The sequence below is a fragment of the Sapajus apella genome, unplaced genomic scaffold (genome assembly GCF_009761245.1).
Source record: "Sapajus apella isolate SASKATOON/1434 unplaced genomic scaffold, GSC_monkey_1.0 scaffold31, whole genome shotgun sequence".
NCBI classification, from domain to species: domain Eukaryota; kingdom Metazoa; phylum Chordata; class Mammalia; order Primates; family Cebidae; genus Sapajus; species Sapajus apella.
The window spans coordinates 7,684,240-7,709,504 of NW_022436971.1; the positions used below are offsets into that span (position 1 = coordinate 7,684,240).

General features: G+C 40.6%; 1 long non-coding RNA gene across 1 annotated transcript; it reads right to left on the reverse strand.

Moving 5' to 3' along the window:
• Window positions 1–307: 307 nt before the first annotated feature.
• On the reverse strand, window positions 308–17,171 carry LOC116561900. The gene is made up of 3 exons (XR_004273663.1): window positions 17,091–17,171; window positions 10,815–10,820; window positions 308–320 (listed from the first exon to the last, which is right to left on the reverse strand). It is a non-coding gene; the product is annotated as an uncharacterized LOC116561900 (long non-coding RNA).
• Window positions 17,172–25,265: the final 8,094 nt, after the last annotated feature.

Sequence of the window (25,265 nt, forward strand, 5' to 3'; positions counted from 1 at the left end):
CACTTTACATTCATGGTGGGAAAAGTAATAGAAAGATTTTCAAGCATAAAAGGATCTTCTACTTCAACTACTAAAAAAAAAAAAAAAAAGAAGAAGGAAAAAGATGCCTCACAAACAGCATCTTCCCTTGGACATCAAATTGCTCTGCTGACAGGATTTTTAATCAAAAAGTTCAAAGAAGAAAGATGAGTGGAATTCACAAAGACTCACCCAGAGAGAATAAATGAAGACATTTGTTGCGCTTCTGTAGGAGAAAAGAGATGGCAGATACTCATGCCTCTGCTCTGGAGGCTCTGAAACTTGTTATTGGATCAATTACTCTGAGTCCCCAGACACACTGACCTGAGCGGCATCAGCGTTCTCCAGGACATGGGCTGTCGCCAGCAGGATTTCCGCTGTGCATGCTGATTGGAGGAGATGGTGACTAAGAGGCCCTGAACCATGGACAGCAGCCCCCTCTGCCTGGAAGCCTTTGATGCCATGAAGCATCATCTAAGTTCTGCATTCTCAATTATAACCAAGTTAAGTTACTTTCTGTATTATTAAATCACTATTTAGAAATCTAAATAGTCACACTTCATTTCAAACACATCTGCTTGCCATGAGAAAATTCTGAGCACGAAGAAAATTTTTATTTACTATAAAACTTTGGCATTTTAGGCTGCAGACATCTGTTGCCAGGAAGGATAAAGAAAGAAAATGAAGGAGGAAGGAAGGGAAAATTCAGTAACTTCTTGAGCTGGTATGATCGCCCAACCTTGTGAAGGAATAGCAGGTATTCAATGTGAGGCTCAAAATAAGAGCAAATGCATTTTGTTTCTGCTCATGTTTCTTCTTTTGTGAACATTTCAAAATTCTGATGTGAAAGTCATGGCAACCTACTGGGATGAACACAGCTTTTAGCATGTAGATTTTTTCTTTTTTATTGATGCATAATAGATGTGCATATTACATAGCATATTTTTAATTCACAGTGGTTGTTATGTCATGACTTGATTGGGTTTACAAAGCATAATTTTTCTTCCAAGTCTCATCAAATCAGCTCACTTCCTCTGGCTCCCTGATTACATGGATATCATTATGCCAAGACTCCCAATAGGGCTGGAAAACCAACACACATAGCCCTATATGTATTAACTGTCACAAGCTCCAACAAAAAAGATGATGTAACTGATAAAAAGTCATAGTGGTTCTGGCCGGCTCCTCATGGTTGGGCCTCAGCAAACTCACAGAAGGAGCAGGCAGCAAGCAAAACACTAGGGACAGGAAGATGAGTGGGACCCATGCCTGACTTGGAGAGCTCATAGCCTGGTGGGGAGAAGGGAAAGGTAAACTAGACATGCAACAGATAATTCCATAAAACCTGATATGAACCATAACAGAGGGGGCATGTTGTGGGAAGACCAAGTACAGGCTAAGTAACCTCGTGTAGTTGGTGAGGTGGGGCAGTAGGAAGTACTCTAGAAGGCAGGCAGCATTTCAGTTAGAACCTGAAATATGTGTTGAAGTTCACATTAAGGAAAGAAGTGGAAGGGTGTTTCTATCAGTCAGACTCTCAGCAGGAAGCAAATGGCACTCTCAAAATGGGATTATTTGAGAGAATTTATTGCAAAAAGACAAATTCAAAAAGTGTGGGTGAAAGAAACCACAGTAACCCAGGTTAAAAATGCAGTAACCCATGGCTGGTGGAATGCTGGAAAGAAGGCAGTCATCAAAACCCAAAAAGAGGGAATCAAGTAGAATTGGACACCTGGAAGGCAACAGTGACCACTGGTCAAGGGACAAGGCAGCCTGAGGTGACCTTTCGGGTGAGGGCTGGAGTTGCATACTACGACCTCAGTCTCTTCCTTCTAATCACCTACATGGGTCACCCCATTGGCCAAGACAAAGAACAAGGGAACCCACTGACATCATCCATGCTGGCCAGCCTCTCCACGTGGAGCACAGAGTAGAGAAGGCTAGAGAGTGAGTCTGAGCGACCAACAGAGATGTCTGCCCAGGATTGGTCAAAGTCACAGATGAGCAAAGACCTGACTCAGGAGAGGCTGGCATGCCTCTAACCCACAGAGCTATAAAATGGGAGGTGAATGAAACACCTGTCCTTCACCAGACTGGAGCCAGCTGTGAAAGTCCTTATTCCAGCCTTAGGGAAGTGAAGTCACCTCAGCAGGTGCAAGCCATGAGACTCTGCTCCTTGAAGCTCAGTTCCCACTGTGAGCCTCACCACAATGGCAGAGCTTCCTCCTCCTATACCTCAGCCCCTCCTGCCTTGGCCCCCTTTCCCTGCTCCAAGACCTACGTCAGAAATCTGTGGAGAGAGCCAGGCAGGCTGCAGATCTTAGTGTCAGTTTCCTGAACCTGCTTTCCACAGCCTGGGTTGAGAGCATCCCTAGGAGCTGACCCAGGCCTGGAAGTGTCATTAACAACAGGAATAATATCACCAGGCTTTGTTGTGTTTCATCCCTTACCTGCAGCCTCTACCTCAAGCTAGAGTCACTACATCCCAACTTTAGCTCAACCATACCTCAGAATCCATCCTGATGTCAAAAATGTGGATTTATTCTGCGAGTTTCTTCTCTCATAGTCAGCTTCCTGGTCCAGTCCCTTCCTAGCTCTAGAGACTGCCTTGCTCAGGAATCTACCCAGTGAGACCCCGTATCAGGGGAATAAGATCCAAGAGAGATGCTTTCAGGAGAAAGAACACATAATAATGAAAGTGCACTCTAGATTCTATACTATGTCTGGACCAACACTAAGCACTAAACTACTGTTTATTTTCCTTTTCAGCTTAAGCAGCATTTCCTTGCGGAAGCAAATTGCAGGTCTAACTTAATTATCCAATTCACCCGCCAAAATCAATTATTTTTTTCATATTATTTAACAGATCCAGTTTCCTTTCTTTCAGAGTCCTCATCTCAGAATGGGCTACCATGCACTGCTGTACAGTTTTTGCACTGCACGACTTCACAGAGCATCTTTTGCACAGAGTACGATGTAAATAAATGGCTCCCCTTGGAGCTGTGCAGTGCACAGCCTGCACAGCCATAGACACTGGTCCCTCTCACAATGCAATCACACAGTCATTAGCATGATTTTTAAAAATTAATGTCTAGCTTTCTTACTAGTCTGCAAACTCTATGAGAATCCTGGCTCTCAGTACTCATCAGACAGTGTCTGGCACATAGTATGTACTCTATTAATGGTTAATTCATATTTACCAAAACCTCTGAAACAAAAGTTTTACAGATTAAAAGCTAAGGTTCAGACAGCGTGAGTGCCGTACCCAAGTTCCGTGTTTGAATTAGACTTCAAGTTCAAAACTCTATAGTGCATGTGTTTTCCATTGTTCCATGCACTCTCCAAAATATAGTGGAATGGCCTAGTGTGAAATATGGCTTGAGGAAAAAGTTGTGGTGAGTTAATATGACTTGGAGAGAGACTGCTGCCCTACCTGACCTTCAGCTAGCACTAGCTCAGCATGAGCCACTGAGGTAGTTTTCGAGATCTCCAACAATCACAGCATCCTGGCCAGCCTTCCTGCCCTGCCAATAAAGAGGAAATAGGCAGATACTGAGAGAAATAAGTCAGAGTCTTGTAGACCAAAGATTTCCAATGCAGCAACAGTCTCCGGCCTGCCTTCGTCATCCCCTCCCCACCATAACCAAAGAGGGCACTGCCAGCCTGGACCCCTCTGTCTTCCCTGCACGCAGCCTCCCACCCTCTTTGCCTGCTGCCTCTGTGAATGCACTGGAGCTGGCCTGCGTCTGGCCTCTCTGCCTTTCTCTGTAGTGAGGAGGGTGGAAGTCTTCCCTGTTCTTCAAAATTACAGAACTCCCCAAAAGCCCATTTAGAGTTTACGGGCTGCCAGTAGATCCTTACAAAGCCCATTTTTCCACATGTCACTGACTTCGGAGACTCAGACTTGTAGCCACTGTGAAGTTGATATACATGATGTTAAAATTTCTTCATTTGTTTCAGGTTTTTCCATGATAAAGTAAAAAACACAATTTACACTAAGAATTTATGATGCAGTTTTGTCAGCTTCTGTGGTAAATAGTTTGCTTTTCTACAGGGCTGGCTGTAGACATTTTGCTCATTAGTGTGCACTTGGTTTGGCAGATTTTTATACAGATAAATACACTTTTTTAATAAAAGCAAACAGAAACAGGGTCTACTTTGGAAATGTGCACTTAGGCAGGTACAAGTCATTTGCACAAAAGTCAACCAGCTTTTGTATGGTGAACCCCTGAAACCCCTTTCCTCCCTGCCTGCCTTTTGCTACAGCTCTTCTGAAATGAGCCATGAGTGTTGAAGCAGTGAGTCTCCAGCTATGTGGAAATGTATGAGGATACACAGTTGATAAGCCTCCATTAATCCCCATGCAAGTACATTCCTAAGGAGCTAAATACAAAATTCATTTTTTCTTTTTAATAAGAAATATGGGCAACTTTTTCTGATTCTTACATATTCCTTCGTGGAAGCCTCTGTACAAGTATTCATCAGCATAAAATTCCTTAAAACTTTGTCCCCGGGTGCACAAAACAGGCCACCTTTTGCCTATGTAGGCCAGGCAGTGTCTGTACATTGAAGAACATTGGCATCATATATTTGGTTCATGTAGCTCTTAAAGGAAACTCCTTATTTAATCTCTGGAAATGTTCTAGTCTGATAAAAGTTTATAGAGATAGAGTTACTTTGGTCCTAACTCCAATTATTGCCAAAAAATAACAGAAGGAAAAAATCAATTATCCAGAACACAACAGACTTTAGTTCCAGTCTTAGATTAGCAGTTTACTAATCATTATCATCTTGGGTAAGTTAAAACCTGCATTGGTTTCATTGCACTTTCCTGAACAATGACAATAATAGCACACCATACCTAACTACAGTTGTTTTAAGGATTGAGATAAAACAGGTGGAGAGGCTTAGGGATCTAAGAAAAGTTATAATAATCATCGATGTTGCTCTCTGAAAACTGTGGAGTTACCACCCAATGGAAAACAGACTATGTCCTGCAGTTATGCATTCCTTTAAATATTCAGTTTTGATATGTCCTGACAACTTTCTAAAAACCCCTCAAGAATCAGGTAGCCCACTGATGAGCACAATGGGTAGGGAAGAAGTGGTGTAAGACAGATCTGACAGCCTATTATGGGGGATGTTATAAGAGTGGTGAAGAATTTGGATTTTTTTTGAGACGTAGACATGCTCTGTTGCCTAGCCTGGAGTGCAGTGGTGCGATCTTGGTTCACTGCAACCTCCACCTCGGGGGTTCAAGCAATTCTCCTGCCTGAGCCTCCTGAGTAGCTGAGGTTACAGGCATGTGCCACAATACACAGCTAATTTTTGTATTTTTAATAGAGACAGGGCTTCACCATGCTGGCCTGGCTGGTCTTGAACTCATGACCTCAGGTGATCCGCCCACTTTAGCCTCCTAAAGTGCAGGGATTACCGGTGTGAGCCACTGCACCTGGCCAAGAATTTGGATCTTATCCCTAGAGGAGTAGAAAGCCACCGGAGGGTTCTGGGCAGATTGGGATCTCTGCTCTGGCCTACGTGTTAAAAGACCACTGGAATGACTATGGAGAACGCATGGTGTCTTGGAAGGCTTTTGCAGGAGTGCAAGCAAAGGATGAGAATGGCTTGAAGGGAAGAGGGATTTGGAATGGACTTTGGAGGTGAGTTGACAAAGTTTTGTTGGTAGATTAGATGTAAATCGTGAGGGAACAAAAAATAAAAAATTATCTTCAGGTGTTACTTTAGCAGCCAGGTGAACACAAATGTCATTTACTGAGATGGGGGATGCTAGAGGAAGGAATCAGTTTGGGGTTGAAATCGGAAATCCTGTCTTGTCATGTAAATTTTGAAGAGCCTAGTAGACTTTCGGCTGCCCTGAGCTACTTAGCAGTGTCATCCCTGCTGATCTTTGAGAATAACTGAAAATGGGAAAAAAAAAAAAAAATCATGCTTCACTTCTGGGATCAGCATCAACTTAAAAAACTATAAGTTGGTTGGAAAAAGTTAGAGCTTAAAATCAGCCACAACTTTGGTTTGGGTGTCAAAAACCCAATGGCAACTTCTTTTATTAAACAGAAAAACGGATTCGCTCTTGAAATGGAACAAGTTTAAGCAACACATTGCCAGATCCAAGCACTTAAAAGACATCTCACAAATCTATCAGTTTAGCTTTCCACATGTTACCTTCATTGTCAGGCAATACCTCCCAAGAGACAGCTCTCTCCCTCTCTCTAGGGCAGTGGGAAGATTGCTCAGCCTCAATTCTAACTGTACCTCTTACCAGTTTAGCAGCTCTAGAGAGAATAGGACACATTTTCCCAATAGTATTAAAATGTTACTTGCCAGTCCTGAGCTCCTTACTTTCTCTGGAGCAGACATCAGCTCCTCACAAACCACATGAACTGAGGCGGAATTAGGGGTGCTTTGACCAGAAAAAAAAAATACTATTGGATCAGAATAAATAACAGAAGGCCCACTAACAAGTTGTAGAAATAACTGAGGTTTTAACAACAGCAAAAATAAGACATATGGTTTCATAGAACTTTGCTAACACTACATAAAACTTGGGATCTATCTCACCACATATGTGACAGTAATCAAGATGGAAGATTTACTTAGTTTTCTTGTTCAAGAAAAGTGATCACTGTTGCCACACACTAAAATCCACTCCATCTAAGTGAATGATCCAATATGAAATTCTGGTAGAAGAACTACCACAAAACAAAGATCTGTCAGGTCTCTGAATGGACACCTTTCTAAATTTTGAAACAGGAAAAGAAAACGGAAAATGTCAGTGTTAAGAATTTGTACCTTTTGGTAGAACCAAATAAAATTAAAATTCCAGTTGGCTGGGGAACACAGCTGTACTCAGAATTCTTTCCTGTATCCACTCACTAACCTAACATTGGCTAAGTACCTACCCAGTTCAGGAACTGTGTGCTAGCCCAGACTCCCAAACAAAGCAGGCTACCTGCCTTCTCCAGGTCAGACATATTTTATTTTGATCTCCATGAAAACCTAATCTTAACACAGGCAGAGAGTGGGATGGGTTAAAAGGTTTAATTCACCCTTTGTTTCTTATTAATTTCAGAGACAAAGTGTAAACTACAATGCTTTAGCCCTCTGGCCAAGGGCATCTGTCTTCGCCCATCAAAATAGTCTTGGGGATCCCAGAGCCAGTATACAACCAGCTAACCTGGCAATGGTGTCAGGTGGCAAAAGGATCCTCCCTGGCCTTCAGCAACACCCTGTCATGACAACTTAGGTCATCCCCTCCAAAGAGGTGAAGGTTCTTACTGTTTTTGTTGTTTCATTCAGGGATAGGGCAGAGAATGTATGATGAGACTCAATTACAATGTTCTTGGACTCTACTTGAAATGATGGTGGAGAAGATCTTCCCTATTCTTTTACAGAAATTGCAAGTTCTGGTCCCTCTTTGCAACACAGGTATCAGGTAATATCTGCTTCCTCTGACAAGAAAAAAACTTTTGCCTGCAGGTGTTGGGAGGTCTTAGCCCCAGAATGGAGATTTTCTCTAGGAAGTTTTATCTGGGAAGATTTCCTGTTCTCACAACACTTTTCAGTGCCTTTAGTGTGTCCCCAGTCACTTCACATTTTTCTCAAGAAATTAGTAATCCTGTACAGGAGACAGACATGTAGCGTATGGAAAATACAGTGGGGTAAATTAAACAATAGAATATATATTAGTAATAGACATGATCTTGCTAGATAAATAGTTGGCAAGGTGACCAAGGAAATGTTAGTACTCAATTTTATAAAGAGAAATCTCTCTATCTACACTGACTCATCTAGTTCATACCAAAATATCTAGATCCTGATAGACAAACCAGAAAAAAAATATATGAGTAGATAATTCATACCTAAGAAAGACAAATGGTAAACACAGAAAATGTTCAACTTCTAATTGTCAGAGAAGTAACAAGTTTGAAGTGAGGTAGTACTTGACACTTAAAAGTGTAAATATGAGATCCGAGTCTGGTGAGATTGTGTTGTGACAATTTAAAAACCCTTTTTGGATAATTTTATTTAATATAAAGGGACATATCCAATGTCCTCAAAATTCAGCTACTGAGGATTTAACCTAAGGAAATGTTTTCAACCTATACATAAATATATTCATTAGAGAATTATTTTAATAGTAAACATGGAAGTAGTTTGCACATAAATAATATCAGATAAATTTTATAGTTATTTTTCTGGTCATTAAGACTACAGAAATAAAGGCTAAATAAAAATTAAGTAAGTAAACTCTTCTGTGATTTTGACCGTTCAGATTACTTATCAACGGAGGGTAATTACGGGGGAATTCATGGAGCTACCACTAGAGGGAGTGCTAACCAAGAGTTCGGGCTAAGTACAGAGGCATCTGAAGCATCCTGGTGTCTTAGGGGCCCAAACACAGGAGAAAGAGAGAATCAAAAGATAGTAACGATAAGTACAGAAATTAGAAAGTCACTTCCACAGGAACTCAGAGTACTCAGAGGATAACTTAATAATTATCAAAGGTATCTCTTCCCAAGGAAAGAAATGTTTCCTGTACCCTTCTCACTCAGCTTCTGAGAGCCCTTCAGGAAGGTGATTCCTGCCAGTTGAGCTTGATGCGCCATCTGTGATCTCTTTGGTTAGAAATTGTGTTGTTGGTTAGTGGTGTTTTTTTTTTTTTCACCCTCAATGAATTACTTTTTTTTTTCTTATGTCACGATCATTCAATTAAAAACAATGGAATCCCTGGATAGCTAAATGTGTGCCAGAAAGAACTCTGCTAAATTATGTGGACTTTTCCAATTTGCTCCTTGGAAATTTGTGGCTGCATTGAGTGAACCAGAAGAACTACGCTTGCATAAGACAATTAATTGCTGAGGAGGAAAAGGGTGAAATAAGGCAGGTGGAGATGGACACAGTCCATGCAAAGGGGACTGCAATAGGGAAACCTAAGAGTTTGGAACTTAGATCATTCTCTGAGAGCTAAGAAGAGCAGAAATGTTGGAGCCATGTACAATTGCATTTAAATATCAGTGTTCCCTGTGACTAATTGTCAGAGCTTGGGCAAGTCACCTTACCTCTCTCTTAGCCTTCATTTTTTTCCCTACAAAAGTACTTCCTGAAACTCATGGAGATAGAAAGTAGAAGGATGGTTACCAGAAGCTACGAAGGGCAGTAGTGGGGCAAGGGGGAGGGGAGTGGGGATGGTTAATGGGTACAAAAATATGGTTGGAAGAAATAAATAAGATCTAGTATTTGATAGCATAACAGGGTGACTACAGTCAATAGTAATTTAATTGTACATTTTTAAATAGCTGAAAGAATATAACTGGATTTTTTGTAACATAAAAGACAAATGCTTGAAGTGATGGATATCCCATTTACCCTGATGCGATGATTGTGCCTTGCCTGCTTGTATCAAAATATCTCATATACCCCTAAATATATACACCTAGTATGTACCCACAAAAATTAAAAAATTTATTCCCGGGGTTGGAGGATAAAAATTAACAGTAATCATTATGAAACATTTTTTCAGATTCTTATATAGCCTCATTGATTTACAAATACTTGCTACAAACACCCAGCTACTGGTTTAACAGTTTATCTCATGTCTCTGTTATCTTCAAATTAGAGGCCAGATCTGGATGTGTCCAGTTGGTGGGACATGGATGGCAAGAAGAGAGCATCTGAGAAAGGCACACTGGCAGCCAAGTGAGATGCTGACAATGAATACATAAGACAGCTGCAGTGCAGGACTATTTAGAGTAAGAAGCAAAAAGGAAGCTGTCCCAGAGTCATGAAGAATGGGTCAAATTATATTTTCTTTGAGTTGATAATAAGAACGAGAAATGCATGGTTAGGAATGACTTCTATCATAGTTGAGATTTTTAAAAAATTGTACTTAGCATGCTCAGTTTCTGCTTTCTGGTGTCCCCATTTATGGAAATACCTATCTGTTATTGTTCCCACAAGAGGAATCATCAGAACGGATGCCACTCTAACATTTATGAGCTGAGAGTTGGATGCTGTGTTTAACTGTTATAGTTTCATGTATCACCAAATGGAATCTCAGTTTTCAGAGTTAACTTCATCCAATACAATTCATTTTAAAAGAAGAGAAATTTCCATTGTCTTTACATTTGTTGCTATTGTTTTAATTAACATTTTAATTAAATGGATACGTTTCACATATGGAACTCAATTCTCTTTCCAGCCTAAGGGTTCTTGAACTAATGAGAAAAATCAAATCTGTCCATTTAATGTGGACAGGATTAAATAGCTGTTAGAATAATATTTTCCAAAGGACTTTGGTAAATTTAAAATATTAATTCTGGGTTTTTTTCTCACATATACATATTTTTAAAATATATTTATTGAATATATAAATCTATATTAATAAATGGCAAGATGTATCTAAAAAGGGTTGCGTAGCATAAGACATATAAAATGCAACATATGAAATGTAATATAAATACATAAAACATAATGCTCCGCATCTACTGTCCACCTACTCTGCAAACACTGCACTAGTCATCTTAAGAGAAGTGTTACACCAAATATTAAGAGGCTGTTAAAAAACCAAGGTAATCAAATAAGTTTGAGAAACACTAAGTTAAACAGAGTCAGGTCTTCCTTTTTTGAATTTTTTCACAAGTTATTGGGGTACAGGTGGCATTTGATTGTGTTAGTAAGTTCTTTAGTAGTGTTTTGTGAGATTGTGGCACACCTATCACCCGGGCAGTATGCGCTGCACTCTATTTGTAGTCTTTCATCTCTCGCCCTCCCCCCACTCTTCCCTCCAAGTCCCCAAAGTCCACTGTAACATTCTTATGCCTTTGTATCCTCATAGCTTAGCTCCCACATATCAGTGAGAACATATGATGTTTGGTCTTCCATTCCTGAGTTACTTCACTCAGAATAATAGTCTCCAATCATTGAGGTCACTGAAAATTCTGTTAATTCATTCCTTTTTGTGACTGAGTGGTATTCCATCATATATATATACACATACATACATACACACACACGCACACACATATATATTTATATATATGAAAGATATATAAACTGAGATATATGTAAATATATATATACACACACACATATATACACACATACATATATATATCAGTAAATATACACACACACACACACACACACACATATATAATCAAGAAACTGATATATATATATATACATATATATATATATATATATCCACTCATTAATTGATGGGCATTTGGGTTGGTTCTTTCTTTGTCCACTCATTAATTGATGGGCATTTGGGTTGGTTCCACTATTTTGCAATTGTGAATTGTACTACTTTAAAAATGCCTGTGCACGTATCTTTTTCGAATAATGACTTCTTTCCTCTGGGTAGATAATGCAGTAGTGGGATTGCTGGATCAAATGGTAGTTCTACTTTTAGTAGTTTAAGGAACCTCCACACTGTTTTCCATAGTGGCTGTACTAGTTTACATTCCCACCAGCAGTGTAGAAGTGTTCCCTGATCACTGCATCCATGCCAACATCTATTTTTTTTTTTATTATGGCCATTCTTGCAGGAGTAAAGTAGTATTGCATTGTGGTTTTGATTTGCATTTCCTTAATCATTAGTGATGCTGATCACTTTTTCATGTTTGTTGGCCATTTGTATATCTTCTTTTGAGAATTGTCTATTCATGTCCTTAGCCCACTTTTTGATGGGATTGTTTGTATTTTCCTGACTGATTTGTTTGAGTTCATTGTAGACTCTGGATATTGGTCCTTTGACAGATATATAGATTGTGAAGGTTTTCTCATACCCAGGTTTTCAGGGCATTCAGTGAGTTGGAAAGTTGGAAAGCACTTAGAGGGGGCATAGTACGTGTGCACCATTTCCCAAAATTATTAGATCATGGACCATTTCTCCCCAGAGGCACATATTTTGGGACCAGGGTTTGGCAGATGATACACTGGGAACCCATGCTGCAAAGGATACCACAATGGTAAAATCACAGTCTCCTTCCAAAAGAGGCTCATAAAGTAGATGATGAGACAAAGGCTCAAATAACTACATCAAGAAGAAGAAACTGCAAATATTCTGAGACACAAAGTTCTGAGTTCATCTCCCTGCAACATTTATTAAACATAAATGTAAGATAGTTGAGTTGATATTTTTTCAAGTTTGGATTATAAATTGTCTTTATTAGTCTATCACTGAGGCAGGGTACACTGGCTACATCTGTAATCCCAACACTTTGAGAGGCTAAGGTGGGAGGATCACTTGATCCTAAGAGATTGTATGAATGAATGAATGAATGAACGAACTGCCATTGACTGTCTCTGCCAACCATTTTACAAATATAATCTCACGAAAGTATCTACAAGGAGAAAACTATTTTCTTTACTTTTCCTGAAACTGATGGTTAGAGAATGATAGTGTCCTAACTAGTCTTATATATCTTGTCCACACAAGACTTAGGATTTGATGCTGTCTGCCTAACTGCAGAGCTAGAGCTGTATCTACTCCCACCTGTAAAATGTTCCTACTTTTCCTATAAATTACACTTGCATAATTGAAGAATTACTGAATTATATGAAAGTTCAAGAATACCAAGCAATAATATTGAACCATTCATCATGACCAAAAGAAAATTCCTTTGCACTAAAGTTTAATGTTTGACTGTAAAAACAAAACAGGAGAAAACCTTTAAGTTCTATTTTCCAATAAAATATCAAAACAGTGAAGAAAGGAAAGCCATATTAATATAGTGATAGCCTGCTAATAGGAAAAAGAGAAGAGTAAAATGCAGATATCATTGATAGCCTCGTTCTACGTCCAGTCACCTTTCCAAACCTTGATCGATTTCTTTTAGTGTTTTTCACTTCTATGGTCTTTTTGCTCTTTGTGAATACCAAAATCATATCTCAATTTGAAATACCTATTTCTTTTCAGCTTATTCTCAAATAGAATAATTCATGAGATAACCTCACATATAGATTTCAAGTGTGCACTATGCCCATTTGCCTCTGCTAGGTCAGAATTTCAATAACTTTGTTCATCAGGAGATTGGAAATCTAAATGTTAAATGTCTCCAACCACTCAAAGTCTATGCTTTCACTTCTATGCTGCCAGTCCTGCTTCAGTTGATTAGGTTCAAAGTGGAGGAAGGGAGGAAAAATTAAGGATTTGGGCATGGAAAGATTAATGGTATTTCAGTAGTCTTTGCTGAAGTGTTCATTCAAAGCTAGCTTTCTTAATATGTTTATAGCTACCACAGAGGTATTGTTTAAGATCTGCACTGGGAATGTATAAAAACTTCTATCCAAAATAACACGACTACAATAAGACCACAAATTCTAGTTCAATGTTTCACATGCACACATACAAAGACACATAATTCTCTTAAAAATATGAAATTTAACATTATTGATCACAGCAAAGAATGTTTTATGGTTTTTCAAGTTGCCTAGATGCAAAACAAAATGAATATTAAAATCTTGTATAAAAACAAAACTCGAAAACCAATCAATCTGCATCAATAGCTTTTCAGTTCAATTCTTTCCTAGAATCAGGGAGGTTGTTGTGGAAAAGAAGGGGAGAAGCAAAGGAATTAATTTAGCTTGAAAATTTGCTAAGTAATGAATTACCATATTCTCCAGAAACTTCACTGACAATTAGCATTCTAGCCTTGATCCAGGGGAGGAAAAATGCACTGCAGCTGTTTTACACACATCTATATCTGTGTTCAGTAAAATATGTTAGGTACTTTAAATCTGCTTATGTAATGTTGGCAAACAGATATTTTCCCCTTATTACAAATGTAAATGCTAATATAAAATTGATGCAAGCTTTAGCTGAGGCTCTATGGATCTTTGTGGTCTGCATTCCTGTCTGAATCCCTCTACATTCAGCTCCTCTGGGAGATATTTACAATCCCAGCTTCAACCAATGGGTGGCATCACGTGGGCTGCAATTGTGCCGAGGAAAATCAGCTAGAAAAAATGCACTTTTTCTCCTTCTCAGTTAATTAGGAGGATAAATGCCCAAAACACTGCAAAAAGCATGCTCCAAGGCTCACCTCCAACTTCACTTTTTCTGGAAAGCTGCCTCCTTCTTTTCACTTAATCTTAGCCAAAAGGCCAGGAAACAATGCTTCCTTGTTTTCTAAAGCTTTACCATGTTTCTAAAAATTCTTTTTTTTTTTTTTTTTTTTTTTTGAGACGGAGTTTCGCTCTTGTTACCCAGGCTGGAGTGCAATGGCGCGATCTTGGCTCACCGCAACCTCCGCCTCCTGGGTTCAGGCAATTCTCCTGCCTCGGCCTCCTGAGTAGCTGGGATTACAGGCACGCGCCACCATGCCCAGCTGATTTTTTGTATTTTTAGTATAGGCGGGGTTTCACCGTGTTGACCAGGGTGGTCTTGATCTCTTGACCTCGTGATCCACCCGCCTCAGCCTCCCAAAGTGCTGGGATTACAGGCGTGAGCCACCGCGCCCGGCTCTAAAAATTCTTAGATCTCTTTTCCTCCAGACTCATTTATTCCTTACAGTCTACTCTCAAACCATTTCATGGGTATCAGTTGTGCCCTCCCAGCTTCACTGAACATTCAAAGCCTCTTCACCGTATTCTTTGCCAGAGTTCTCCATGCTACCCAGCACAGTCCTGGATGCATACGAGTCTCTGACGGCTGCTTTTTGGTTGATTCTCTGCCCAAAGTTCCCTATCAGAAAGGCAGTCTCCCTCCTCCTGCAATCCCTACACAGACAAACAGAGGTAATCTAGCCTCCAGAAGAAGGTATTTCCCCATCACTTTTTAAAAATGTAGCACTGAAGTTAGACTTGGGGAGCATTCATGACGAGCCAGTTTGATTCATTGCTTAGGTCACAGATGAGTTTCACGTGCTTATAGTGTGTGCACAGGTGCATACACACACACATTTCTTTTAGCATTCCTGATGTCTAGAGAGCATGTCCACCTTGCCTTTGTAACTAAGCCCTGGTTTTCGTCTTAAAGGAAAAGATCTTAGGAAAACACTAAACCAGAATTGGATTTTCCACATAAAAACCACTTATTGTTTGGAAATCGTCTCTCGCATCTCCCCATTCATGCTTGTGATGCCCACTAACTAAGTGCAGCCACACAGCCTACACTTAGCTCACTGACTCCGTTCCAGACACGAGCTGACTCACCATACCCTTTCTGTAAGTAATTTAAGAGAAATTTATCACACTTGAAATAACCCATAGAGAGCGCCAAAATCATTTCAATGACAGTGTTCTGGTTCTACAGAAATAACAAATCTGACTCAAACAAAGATCAGGAGGTAGGAATCCAGACACTACGTATCATCAGAGCCCTAGACCTCCAACTTGCATTTCCCGTCCTAATTTGCTGGCTGATCAAAGGAGAATCCTCCACCCTGGACAGCCAGGAGGGTTCTTGCTATGCAGCTCAGCATTCCTGGTTCCACAGGTGGGTCAAGAGCCAGGTTCTTTTCTTGGATTCATTCCAGGGATCAAATGTTGGATCCACCAGTGACTACCCAGCAAAGGGTTAAAAAAAAGGAAGAAGACAAATCACAGAGAATCTGAAGCCTGACACATTGGAACACGTCTCTCCTGTGGCACTCAGTACCTTGCCGTAGTATTATACTGAGTTTGCTCTGTGCCAGGCATTGTTTCAAGTGATTCACACATGTTAACTCATCTAGACCACATAACAAGTCAATGAGGAAGGTGACATTACATTTGAAGGAACTGGGACACATAATATTGAAACCACATGGCAAGGGTCCATGGCAGAGCTAAGATTTGAATCCAGGCCTACTGGCTCCAGAGCCTGGCTCTTAATGGTCACACTTAAGTGGCAAAATAAATCCATGTGGTTTGGATGAGAGAAACTTGGTCAAATAGAGATCCAATCTCTATCTGGATTTAACCCTGTTGCAACCACACTATGAATTCAAGTAGCAGATGATAGAATTGCATATTTTTAATAGCTTTCATTGTCCAAGATAAAGACCCTTACAAGAGTATTCTTGGAAAATAATGAGGCCCTGCTCAGTTGTGAAGCCAGAAGTCCTGGCCTGCATAGCACTGGCATTCCAAGGTGGAGGGCTTTCTTCTGATCAGCCCACAAACCAAGACCAGAAATGAATATCAGAAAGCCCAGCCCCTTTCACAGACTTCTTGTTCTCCATCCAGGAGCTTGCACGGCCCTAATAGGGACTGGCACCAAGCCAAGCTCAGATTCTCACCTCCTCCTCCCAATTCCATGCATTTGCACAATTGCTGGTCAGGGTTCTGGGTACAAGTGTTGATAGTGCTGTGCTTTTTCTCTTAACATGTGGCGTTAAAATCCAGCTAGCAGTCCATGTGAGAAAGTACTCAAGCATCACTGAAACACCTCTTAATTACTCTCTGCCTACAGCCAAAATGTTATCAAATGATGTTAATGCAATCCCCTAACAATCTTTTCAACTCTTCCCCTTTTTTTCACCTGCCAGGCCACTGCTCTGGTGCAGGTTCTCACCAGCTCTCACCCAAATTCCTGTAACAGCCTCTTTACACCTACCTTCAAGCATCAGCTCAGCCCTCTAAGCCATCCTCCATACAGTATCAGGTGGCCCTTTTAAAATGCAAATCTCATCATGTAACTCCAAGCAAAAAATTCCTGAAGTGGCTCTCACAGACCTACAGGGAAGAAAATAAAAATAAAAATTCATAGGCATAGCATATCACGCTTTTACGTTAGTTAACAATATGCTGACATTTGTAGAGTTTACAAAACATTTCACATCTGTTTTCTCACTGTATTAGTCCATTTTCACACTGTTGATAAAGACATACCCAAGACTGGAAAGAAAAAGAGGTTTACTTGAACTTATAGTTCCACATGGCTGGGGAGGCCTCAGAATCATGGTGGGAGGGGAAAGGCACTTCTTATACAGTGGTAGCAAGAAAAAATGAAGAAGAAGCAAAAGCAGAAACCCCTGGTAAACCCACCAGATCCTGTAAGACGTATTCACTATCACCAGAATAGCACAGGAAAGACAAGCCTCCATGATTCTATCACCACCCACTGGGTCCCCCTCAACGCATGGGAATTCTGGGACATAAAATTCAAGTTGAGATTTGGGTGGAGGCACAGCCAAACCATATCACTCACTTAATCCTCCCAAGAACATGGCAGCCCCTAGCGTACCCTGTGGCCACGCCCATAGTGTTCTCTGTTTTTCCAGCTACACCAAGCTACTTGCCATTCTACCTGTTGGCTGTGTTCTTTGCATATGTTCTTTTGCATATACTATCATATTTTTAAATCTAGAATGCTCCTTTCTATATTCTCCATCTTATGAAAAAGTGCAAATCATTTTCCTCATCTGCTGTCTCCCTTTATCCCTTGCTTCTATTCATACCTAGCACTGTCCAGCCCATTTATTGCCTTTAAAGTGCTCTCCCACCCTGTACCCAGGGGCTGGAAAACTATGTGCTGAAGACCAAATCTGACCCACTGCCTGTTTTTTTAAATAAAGTTTTATTGGAACACGGCTATGCTCCTTCACTTCCTGTTGTCTATGGCTACTTTCACACTACATCCACAGAGTAGGCATGTGGCCCTAAAAGCCTAAACTGTTTAATATCTGGGCATTTACAGAAAACATTTGACAATCCTTGCTCTGTTTCATGCATGAAATCAACCTAATGCTCTAGGAGTTCCACGACTCAAGCCAATGGCATCCTACTGAAACCCTATGATGCAGCTCTGGCTCTAGGAGAGCAGCCTGAGAAGCAGACTGTCCTACTGGCAAGTGGTATATTTTTCTCATGAGATTGGGCTGGCAAAGTGATCCTGATACATTGAATTTAGGTGACTCTCATACATCAGACAAAAGATGAGCTTGGGATTCTCACTTACCAACAACCCCCTTCTGTGTCCTGAGCCGCATATGCAGTTCATGTACTGCCTACCATGCAGCTGTGTTTATGCTACGGTGTTTTTTATGGTCTCCAACACCCAAGAGAAGTAGGTATGGTGGTGAGCAACACTTACCCTCCTCCCCAACCACTGCACTCCCTGAACCTGGTTCCCAGAGCAGCATCCCACTCCCGCCACAGGCTCTGCACCACATGCCAGGCAGTTCTCTGTGAGTGGCCATGCTCATTTCTTCTGAGGGCCTTCCAGACTGTGGCTCTGCCATCGTTTGATCAATGTCCCTTCTTGTCTCTATCCAACGTGGTAACATCGTGCCCTCCCTGTTAGTCCTGGTTGATCTCTCAAGCCAGGAAGGGTGAGAGGCAACAATTCCTAAAAGGAATAGGACCATTCTTCCTTCTGTGTCCTTTCCACTAGCAGCAGTATATGGAAGGCAAGGGTATGGTCAACATTGAAAGAGATCAAATTCTAAGAAGGCAGTGATTAAGACATGGTTGTAAAATGTATCATCCTATATTTGTGATTTAAAATTCCAATAAGCAAATTTAACATGTCAGAAAACAAATTATCATTCACATATTTGGCATTATCTGAGTGAGATTTGCATTGGTGATGGTCATCAACAGTGCTCAGTACCAACCTTTGCGAATCACCTGAGCCAGTCTTCAGAAACAGCACAATGGATGGATGAGGCAGTGTCTGTCATGAGTAATGATGGAACCAAGCCCTACATAAACTGTGTTAAGAAACTGCAGAGATGAAAAGTTCTATATTGTTTCAATGCAAGCAGATTCAGAAGAGTCACGGCATGGTGACTAACAACAGCATCGTTGTCTTTTTCTCAGGGTTGAAAGATAAGTAATTAGCCCAGAATGGCACATTTGACAAAGAACTTGAAGAGCCAGTTCCTGGATACAACAGAAAGAGATGGTGCCTGGAAATGAAGAAGATCTTTACATGCACTGACTGGACAATAAAAAGTGCGTAAGTACCTCTTCTACACTGATAGTTCAAATTTTCGTCAGTAAACCACGGTATCTAGCATGGGATCACTGATTTTTTAATATATTTTTAATCTAATTGTTTATATAGACAGAGGCCTCACAAAAAATTATTTGCATGTGCTCACTCTGAGGTGATCCTCTGGCCAGGGAAATGTCATACTCTGGTAGATCAGGGGCAGGTCAAATCTAAATCCAGGCCAGGCAAGTGCAGTCAACTACCTCCAAATTGCAGGGACTGAGAGTGAGAAAGGAGGAGTTTCTCAAAAGGAAAGGAAGCTACTATTCTAGGGCTAGGAAAACAGACCCAGCACAAGCTAAAATCCATAGATATTCACATCACCCCATGCAGGGTGGGTTAGTGTCATTTCTCTTACATGAGAAACTTCAGGAATGGACGAGTTGGGCCATTTGTCCAAGGCTCTGTAGCAAATCAGTCAAGAGACAAGAGCTACATTAAATCTAACAAACTAACTCTGCAACTTGCTGAGATCATCTACATTTGGCAATCACTGATCAAATCCAGGGCTTTGGATCTGGCAAGGGCTTGGTGTCAGAAGATGTGGAGTCACTCCAGCTCCTTCATTTGCTAGTTGTATGATATTGAACAACTTAACCTCTCTGAATCTGTCCCTTTGGGTACACAATTTGGACTAATAATAATGCCCTTGCAGCACTGACATTATTATTAAAAAACAATACTCATAAAGAATTAAGCCTAGTATACTATTAACATCTGTGGCAGATATAAAGGATAGATATTATTGTATTTTATTTTTAATAGACTCAAAAATAGCATGTCCTATGTGCCAGTTGCTGTTCTAAGTGTATCATGAATAGTAACTCATTTGATGAGGTAGTGCATCCTCATTTTATAAATAAGGAAACTAAGGCTCAGAGATGTTTCAGTGACTCACCCAAGGTCACAAGCTAATGAATGGGTACCAGGCTTCAAACCCAGGCAGTCTTCCACTGTCACTAAACTCCACTGCCTCCAAGGAAAACGTAGTTATTATTATCATTCAATAAGTGGTGGTATTTTATTGCCATTATTGTTATAGATGAGAAAACCGAAATCTAGAGTCATTAAAATAGAAGTGAAGCTAAAAATAAATCCTGGGTCTAATGCTTCTCAGTCCACTGCCCTTTGAATCTGCTGCACCATTGCCTACTGAGAGGAGAATTACATAAAGGAGAAGTAGTAGGATCATGTATCTTCTGACAAATGAGATCTTTTATGCAATATATCAGGTATTATTAACAGGGAGAACAAGATTTTCTTTCCATAATAGACTCTAATTGTGTGTAAAGCAGAAAGAGAAAGTGAGCGAACCTTTCCTTGTTTCTAGGTAGAAATAAGAAACACTACAGAAGTTCTAAGTTCCCATGGGTTTGAGAGTCACAGTGCCAGTTTATAAAAACAGCAGTATCATGATTCCATTTCAAAAGCACAAAAGTGACTCCAGAGAATTGTTAGTGTCTGCAGAGGATTAAAGAATGTGCTGTGGAGAAGCTGCAGTTTTGGAAGTTAGTGTGAGTCCTCAGATCTCCAGGGAGTTCAGTCCTAGCAGTGCAGCTCCTTCCTTGAGATTGAGATGAGGCTGTCACAAACTCAATGCAAAAATCCCCAGAGCCAGCCCCGCTCTTAGTATTTTCCTAGAGTTTCACTTCTCCCTACTCTGGAGAAACTCCTCCTCCCCTGAGGTTCATTTAGACTATGGTATAAACCAGGAGTAGGTGAACTTTCCATAAAGAGCCAAATGTAAGTATTCCAGGCTTTGAGAGATCTACAGTCCTGGTCCCAGCTACTCAACTCTGCCATTGTAGCAACAGCTCCTATGGACAATGCGTGATGCAATCAGAGTGGCTGTGTTCAAATAACCTTGTTTACAAACACAGACAGTAGGCGCGATTTGGCCTGTGGGTTGTCATCCCATGACTCCTGGCATGAATCCTTTTCCCATGTAGATTCTACCCACTAACTCCTGAACCTCCCATCATAGTCACCAGGAGCTTTCTCACTGGGCTTGCAGTCATTAGTCTGAGCCTCCACTACATGCCAAGCGCTGGGCTTCCCTTCTTCCCCAGCAATGGGCATCAACACTGCCCATGTCTTGACCTGCTCAGGTCCAATAACTTTTATTCATTCCCGATTCACCTTAAACACTTACCCCACAGTACATTCAGTAGCCAGTCATTTGGCCTCTGATTCCTAAACTACCCCAGTCTTTGGTCACAAACCCTGAACCTTCCTAATTTCCTTACTGCCCACTTTATCTTCCCCATCTCAGCATGCTGTGCTGCTCTGTCCAACACAGTAGCCACTACCACATGGGACTGTAGAGCACTGAAAATCTGTCTAGTATCAATTGGGATGTGCTGTACGTATAAAATACACACCAGATTTCTAAGGCTTAGTATTAAAAAAAGGAAAGATCTGATTAAATTAATTACATGTTTAAACTATATTTTTGATATGTTAGCCAAGTATATTATTAAAATCAACATAAACTCTCTTATAATGTGTTGTAGAGAATTTTACAATGGGCACAGGGTGGGTTGCATTTGTGACTTGCATTAAATTTGTATTGGGCAGCACTGTCTTAGATGTCTCCCTTTTTCTCCAAATCATCAGGCCATGCTCATCTGCCCCACTGTTTCCCTATTTAGCCTAGGCCTCATGACATGTTACTCCAAACCCTTCTGTACCAGGACCGCACAGCTCTCACCCCATTGTTCTTCTTTCATAGTTACTGTACTTACCCCCCGCAAACCAAACAGCCACCATCTGTGCTCTTGCAATGTGGAGCACTAGAGAATGAAAACTACCCAATTCTGCAGAGAATTGAGCCACCTCAAGTTCACAGCTTTGATGTGTATTGGACTTGTAGTATGGCTGCTTTTTTTCTTTCTTTTACTCCATGTCAGCATCCAGCTTTTACTTCGGATCGTCCCTAACACCCTTTCAAATCCTATCTCTAGCTGTTTGCTCACAGCAGTTCTCCAGTTTCGGACACACTGACCACCCTTGCTGCCCTTTGCTTCAGTTCACAGCTCCAAATCCTGTATCCTTCCCACAACGCCCAGTTCAAATTTCTCTTAGGCAGTGAAGTCCTGCCTGTTGACTGCAGAACATGAGTTGGCCTGCTCTGAAGTGCTACGGCACCAATTCTCTGCAAGATGTATTCAGCTCCTTGTGAAGTGAGTTATTCCTTTACACCTTTACATGTGTATATCTTTGAGAAAACTCAATTGCTAATCTGAAGGTAAGGACTTCTGATTACATATGCATTGGCTGGTCAGAATATAGGGGACAAAGTACAAGTCCAGAAAGATTAGTCTGTCAATACAGTAGGGCTGAATTCAAAGTATTTTTCAGAAATGTAGCTGACATAATGTGTAAATCAGAAAGCAAATAGAAAAAAAAATACAGAGCTGGGAAATGTCTAGTTCCATTAAAAATATTGAACGTGGTCCCAGGACTGTTGGGTGTGTGAAATTAAACTTGTCATCCCACTAAAAGCTTAACCTAGAAGACAATGATGGCCTGGATCCCTGCCACAGGAACAACTTTTCAAACATCTCAGTCCAAGGAGTCTAGGATCTCACTTCCAAAAGCACCATTCCTCTCACCCCTGCTTGTGGGAGAGTGAGTTGTTAATACCTTCCCAGAAAGTAGCATGTTCATAAGGAAGAGCCTTACAAATGTTCAGGAGTTTTACTTCAGAGAGTCTATCTTAAAGAATCAGAGATACAGACAAAGATTTGTGTGCAAAATGTTCATCACAATAGCAGTGAAAACTGAAACAAACTAAAACTTCTATATTAGGGGAATTGCCCAGCAAACCATAATATGTGCGTATAATGAATACTAAAGATATGCATTAAAAAGACTCAAACCTAGTTAGTAGATACTGAAAAAAACACAGGATGCATACTAAGTTGGTTACCTGGGGAAAAGGTGATGTGAAGAGAGGAGGCAGGGATGGTGGAAAGAGAAGGAAAGGAGAGGTGAGCACAATGAACAGAGAAACCTGCATTCCCAAAAATGTATGTATGATAGCATACTATTGATATATTTTTGATATGTATAAAAGTATGTGTGTGTATATGTGCGCATATATATATATATATATATATATATAGAGAGAGAGAGAGAGAGACAGAGAGATTTTTAAAATAAAGGGTCACAAAACAAGAGTAAAGAAAATCATACAAAATTAAGTAGGAGTTGTCCTGTATATTGGAATTATTAGTAAATTTTTCATTCACAATTTCTGTATTTTCCAAATTTTTGACCAATGAGCATGTATCATGTTGATAATAGAGCTAGAAATGAATAAAAGAAAAATAAGTTAAGTCAGATATGAACCCAAACCATGCCCATTCTTTCAGTATACAAAGATGCTAAAATCAGCCATAATTGGAATTATCTTCAAGAAAGCAAAACTTTTAAACTGTTTATAACTAGTAATCCCTAGAAATAATGTAATCTCCCAGAAGTTCTGGCATTTCATATCACTATACTGAGCAATAGATTTAAGAGAATGCAGATTTTAAAATAAACAAAAACCTTTTTCATTTCCAATAAATTACAGGGGAGTCTGGGAACAGAAGAACTGCAACTCTGGGCAGTGGCTCAGCTAGAAACCAATCAGCCCCACCCTCCCCTGACTCTGAAAGTCACCAGTATTCTGTTCTCTTAGCCACAGTCAGACCCAGTGAATGAGTTGGAAATCACAGTCTGAGGTAGTCAAGGCAACTTTCTCCAGCAGATAATGGGGCTTGCATACAGCTCTGTCAGGGACTAGCAAGGCCCCAAGGCTCTCAGCTTTCACTTGAGAACCCGAAGTCAGTTCCAGAAAGGGAAGACTGAGACAGCCTAAATTAGGTTCGAGTTGCTCTGATTTCATATCCTTCTTACAACTTTCGAGCCCGAAAGTTCCGAAAGTGTGGTGCCTAGACAAGCAGCATCAGTATTCCCTGTGAACTTGCTAGAAATGCAAGTGCTTGGCCCCACCCCCGACATGCAGAATCAAACACTGCTGGTGGACCTGTCAATCTGTGTTTTAACAAGCTCACCAGGGGATTCTGGTGCTCGATAAAGGCTGAGAACCACTGACCTGGTTCAGTGGCTTTGGACATTTTCCTAACCCCTCTAAACCCCAGTTTTCCTCCCTGGCAAATTGAAGATAATAAAATCTAACCTCAAAGTCTTGTAAGGATGATGGATGTAAAGCACACTGCACAAAAGAACACTCAGTAAATTACATCATCATGTTCTCCCTCAGGACTCTTAGAAATTCTACACCCTCTCTGCAAAGTCTTAACTTTTTTCTTTTTAATACTCTTAATTCTTTGCCTGGTGGAAACAAAGAATGGGACTCTCATTGATTGAACAAGATAATATATTGGACACATGTTAAGTAGATGGAACATTGTGCTAAGAATATTTCTTTTTACAAAAAAAAAGTGGTATGATAAGGTGGAAAGGAACTTGTATTCTAGCTCTAACTCTGTGTCCCTTTCTGTATGAAGCCATGTGGAATGGCAGAGGAATCACGAAATTTGGATTTAGGTAACCCAGGGTTCAAATCCTACCTCTGCCATCATAGTAACGCAGGGGGTATGTTTCCAGCACCTCACAGGCTCCTGCACATCAATATGCTGCTCAGAATGCATAGGGTGGCACCTCCTTCCTGTCCTTTTCCTGTTTGTTAATCTTTGTAAAGAAAAAAAAGATAATGGGCAGGTTTTACTGGGGAGGTATTCTGCGTTACACTCCTCTCTCATCAGGTGGTGCTTTTCATCTTAACTCTTTTCTCCCGGCATGCCTTCATGTGATGTCAATTAGCTTTGCAAATGGCAGTCTTGCCCAAAGTTCTTCTGCTCCCCAGATTCAAACAACAGGGAATTTCCCTGCCCCTATACAGCTTCTATCAATCAGAAGACAGCTGCACCCTATACTCAGATTAACCAGTTAAAATCATGGTCGGAGACCTTCAGTGGCAGTTTTCTGTTCTGCAGATACTCTACATCTAGCCCAGATGCTGCATCGTTGAATGTTCATGACTGTGTTTATGACAAGGAATGGGCGTGCTCAGTGGGACTCTGCTGTCACCAAGGCCATCCCCTCTTCACTGATAGGAACAGTGGTCCTTGGTGCATTTGTTCCCTACAGCTGCTGTAACAAATTACCACATACTTGGTGGTTAAAACAGCACAATGTTCTGGGAATCAAAAGTCTGAAATCAGTTTCAGGGGGCTGAAATCAAGGCATCTACAGGGCCCTGCTCCCTCCGGAGGCTCTAGAGGCAAAC